Here is a 4897-nt window from a genome sequence, read left to right as displayed (position 1 = left end):
ATTTTTACTTATATTTTTTATCCACACCTTTATTTTTGCCCTCCCCCCTTTTTTTCTCTTCCACATGGCAGCTGTTTCCCATTCTGCCAGCGCATTTCACACCTAATCTAGAGCCATCTTTTGTCTCCACTACTCCTATCAGCATCTCGTCCCGATTTTTATATCTCCTAATGTCTCTTCACTTCTCTTTTGTTCTCTCCCAACCTGGCATTTTAATTTGTTTCATTTCCTGTGCTTTTCAGTCTTGGCAAAGTGTTTCGACCTGAAACGTTGACAATAATTCTCTCTCCACGGATGTTGCCTGGCCTGCTGAGTTTTTCCAGCATTTTCTGTTGAGATCTTCTGTGGTTGTCTTGCCTCCCTCTCCCCTTCCTCCCACACGCAGCTGGTTTTTGAACCTTGTTTTAAATCTGCTGCTCTGCTGGGCCAGTGCATTCCACAGTCTCACAACCCTTTCTACAAATACACTTTCACTGCATGACTTCTCTGTTTCTTAGATATTAATCACCTTGAGGTGCAATGGTGGCGTTTGTGACGCCAAATTAAAAGGCGGCCAATTGCAAGCACGTTGGGGGTCAAAGTTTCCTTTGCACAGAATTGAACCTGAATCTTTCAAGATGGAATATTGTATTTGCTGCATGACAAATAATAATATCTTGTTATAAATGTTGGCTCATTAGTTCACCAGTGTTAGAGGAAGAATTTTCTGATCCCCTCATTTATTTCATATAAGACACAAACATAGGGTAATCATTCAGAATCACCTCACAGATTGACACTGAGTTAAATTAAGTGGGAGATACAGACAGCATCGGGACCCGTGGAGGAATAGACAAGAGAGCGGGAGAAATAAAAAATGGCCTGAGAGTCCAGAAGATAGTGACTGGTAACTGGTAGATATCAATGAGTAGAGATGAGAAATTGTTTTGGGATTCGGCCCCGTGGCTTAGCTGGCCAAAGACGATCTTGGGTTCGACTCCCAGCGGGGCCATTTTTTTATTGAATCTCTAGGGGAGAGCTTCTCGTCTGAAAAGGCTAAAATTCTTTTAAATGTAACTGCGGCTGCACTAGTTGCCATTCTGGATGAAGGCTCCAGTCGCTGCGGGGCCTGTGTCGAATTTCACCACTTCCTAATTTCTGGCGGTGCTGATTTGTAACTCTTCACCTATTCTCCATCTTTTCTAAGCAGTGCCGTGTGTTACTTTGTGATGGTCAGAGCAGAGCTCCAGTAGTTGATGTGTGGCGCCGTGATCGTATAGCGGTTAGTACTCTGCGCTGTGGCCGCAGCAACCTCGGTCCGAATCCGAGTCATGGCACAGATTTCTCTTCCTTGCACAATCCATGGCCCTCCTTTACTTTCCTCCTTCAATTTCATCGTAACTTTCCTGCTAACATTCACTTTCACCTACTTAAACCGCTAAATGTGCTCTGCTCCCACCGCTGTTCCTGGGGCACATGTCCCATTCGTCCCAACCTGAGTTGGTGCATTGAAACCAGTCGATAGATTTAGACCTGCGGGACCGCTCGACAGACAAGCTCTGCGAAAGCAGGGCCGGCCTTTGGAACCAAAGCAGCCCAATTGTAAAAGAACATTCCTTGGGAAATGAAGTGCACTGGGGAGGCTAACTGAAGAATTGGCTTTGTTCACCTGGTAGTTGATGCTTTTCCCTAAACAGTTGATGAGCGTGAGCGACGGGAAGCGCTACATAGCTGCGGATGAGGGGTAAAATATGCAATTTTGGCAAACTGGTTATCAAAAAGGAAAATGGATGCTCAGGATTTATCAAGGAGAGTAAGGGACGCTCTGGACGTAATAGGCAGGGGAAGGGACGGCCCGGATATACCAAACTGTTTAAGGGACGCTCCGGATTTACCAGACAGTGAAATGGATGCTTCTGTTTTACTAGACAGGGTTAGGGACACTCCGGATGTAACAGACAGTGTAAGGGACGCTCCGGATGTACCAGACAGTTTCAGGGACGCTCCGAATTTGCCATACATGGTAAGGGACGCTATTGTTTTACCATGCAGGGTAAGGGACGCTCCGGATATACCAGACAGTTTAAGGCACGGTCTAGCTGTACCAAACAGGGTAAGGGACGCTCCGGATATATCTCACAGGGTAAGGGACGCTCCGGATGTATCAGACAGGGTAAGGGGCGCTCTGGATGCATTGGATAGGGTAAGAGACGCTCCGCATGTACCAGACTGGGTAATGTACGCTCCCGATGTAACAGACAGTGTAAGGGACACTCTGGATGTTTCAGATAGGGTGAGCGACGCTCACGATGTACCAGACAGGGTAAAGGACCCTCCGGATGTGCTAGACAGGGTAAGGGATACTCAAGACGTTCTGGAGCAGGTAAGGGACGCTCAGGGACTATCAGACGGAGTACGGGTGGTCAGGGTGTATCAGAGAGGCTGATGGATGCAGGGTTATTACTTTCTAAACCTCACATTTTCTAAGTATCAATAAAAGCAAAATTTGTATCCGAATCTAACAGATGGTCTGCCGTGTCCCACGTGGGGGCAATGAGAAGGTAGAATGGGGCCGGACTGGACATTTGAAGCGCTCAGAAATACATGTATAACTGACACAGATTCCCCCATCGAATAGAAAAATAAATAATGCAGAAACATCTAAATATATTTGTAACGAACAGAAGTGCAAATGCATTTACATCTAACACAACAGCAACTCACAAATACGTTCGTATCTAATATGGACACACACAAATGTACTTACAACCATCACCTGTGATTGTTTGATAAAACAATACTTTAATTGTTTGTCTTTAAAACCATGATATTTACATGACATTTGCATTGACCTTCCTCCTAAGCCGCTGGAGATTAATGGAGAATGATTTGTGTCCTGAACGATAATTTCTTAGGCGGATTAGAACAAGTTTTGAGCGCAAGTCCAATATTAGAAGTCGACGTTAAAAAGAAGCTCACGTGGGACCTTTCGCAAATTTCAATCTACAATCCACAAAGCGAGATTCATAACCCTAGACTTAAGAGTCACTCTGTCTAGAATACAGGCCCAATCAACTGGTTATCAAACGTAAAATCAAATAGATTTGTCATGTATTGTCCATTGCATTTTGACTGAGACGTGTGCCCGCAGTTCCATTCCGGTTCTAAGCCCTCTTTTTAATGTCGATGACTTGCCTGGAATGTGCTTGGAGAAGTATTAGAATCGCAGTACAGCCCTTCCCACTGTCGCTTCCTCTAAATCTCCATCCAGGATTCTCACCAGTGCAAGGTTCATCAACCTGAGCTACTGTTTAATTTGTTCTCGGCATTAACTGTGCTGATCCTTAAACTTGTCCCACTACACAGCAGCTCCAAATTTGTCGATTGCACCTCGAGGGCACTTTTCATACGTAAAGCTGCAACATCTGCCGGAGAGAGATTCAATTTCAGCGGTTCCAACAACAACGGGTCGATCGAAATCAAACTTTACATCCTCACCTACACGCTGCAGATGCAAATCTATGCGCTCCTCTGCTTCAGTGATTTCTTGTTTCACAGCAATGGGCAGTTTTTGCTCTCTGAGGCTGCAATCGCTGCTTTCCACCGGCAGCGGGCGCTTGGCGAAAGCGGGACCGGACACACGGCCTGAACTTTGCTGCTGTCGCGGCCACACTCACTCCGGGAGCTGGGGACCAGCAAACCAACTCATGGGTTTGTTGCCGCTTCTGAAATGCGGCTCCGAACTGTTGCTATTAACAAAGGCAGCGCTGCAGGGTCCTGTAATGATCTCTCACACAGTCGGTATATCTGCAGATTTTGAGTATGTACAGAACTGTATAGAGAAAAGGAGAATACTGCGTGGCCCTTAATGTATTTTATTAATCTCTACCTGCAAAACACGATTGAACCAGGGACCTGTTGTACTTTAGACGGAAGTGATAACCTTCGGAAACTGCTGCTCATTAAATAATTAGAGAAACAGCTCAGAACAACAATTGTAATCTATAAATACTCTTAACCTGCGATACCGATTCCATTCCATGTCGAGGAGTTAACTTTAAGAAAACTGTTTATTTATTATATACATCTCATTAGACTGTGTGAGAAGTTTGTTGTTATCGTCATTAATCAACCAGTAACCCACATGGTTAACGAATCATGGGCAAAATTTTAAAACGTTTTTTTGTTTTGCATGTGATGAATTTTCATCGGTTCTCATTTTGCAGACTGTATTTTAGGAGTTGGGTATAAATGTTCAGTGTTTATGACACCAGGATCTGCTGCAGCCTTTGGTAAATTCACCAGCTCGCTAACACATGAGAGTAACTCCTGCTTCACTCTTTCATATAAACCCAGCCAATGCGCCTCAATTAAACAACATTGCACCCCCGCACGATTAGACAACCTTAAATGTGCAAGTAAATGAGCACGGATAACTAATTCACATCAAGCACAGCTCTAGTGGCGCAATCGGTTAGCGCGCGGTACTTATATAACAGTACAGGCTTGGAGAAATGCTGAGGTTGTGAGTTCGAGCCTCACCTAGAGCAGCTAATGTTTTTGTGGTGTGACACTTCGACCGGAGCAGAAGGTACAATGGTGTTTCCGCAAACCATCTACTTATTAGCTGTTCCACGTGGGCACTTCGGTTCCTCAGGCCCACCGTGTTCCAATAAGGGATTTGAGTATTAAAGGAGCCCTTCAGTATTACTTATTGACAGGAGGGAAGGTGGGGCCAGTTTTAACTGTTAAACCAGCAACTATCAGGCGAAGAATAATGTGCAGGAAATAGATTCGATTTCAAAGCAGTGACTTAAGTCTTTGGCACAAGCGAGAAGATGTGTAAACTCAGGAGTTATCTGTACATGTTTCCGACATCATGTTGAACACAAACAACGATTCACCTGAACATGATGTT

General features: G+C 44.7%; 1 non-coding gene across 1 annotated transcript; it reads left to right on the top strand.

Annotated features, from left to right (window-relative positions):
- Positions 1–4434: 4434 nt before the first annotated feature.
- Positions 4435–4529, top strand: trnai-uau (transfer RNA isoleucine (anticodon UAU)). The gene is made up of 2 exons: positions 4435–4472; positions 4494–4529. It is a non-coding gene; the product is annotated as a tRNA-Ile (tRNA).
- Positions 4530–4897: the final 368 nt, after the last annotated feature.

This window comes from Somniosus microcephalus, unplaced genomic scaffold (genome assembly GCF_052327205.1).
Source record: "Somniosus microcephalus isolate GS21.2 unplaced genomic scaffold, FLI_Smic_1.0 unresolved_chr1, whole genome shotgun sequence".
Lineage (NCBI taxonomy): Eukaryota > Metazoa > Chordata > Chondrichthyes > Squaliformes > Somniosidae > Somniosus > Somniosus microcephalus.
This window is presented reverse-complemented; position numbering and strand designations above follow the sequence as displayed.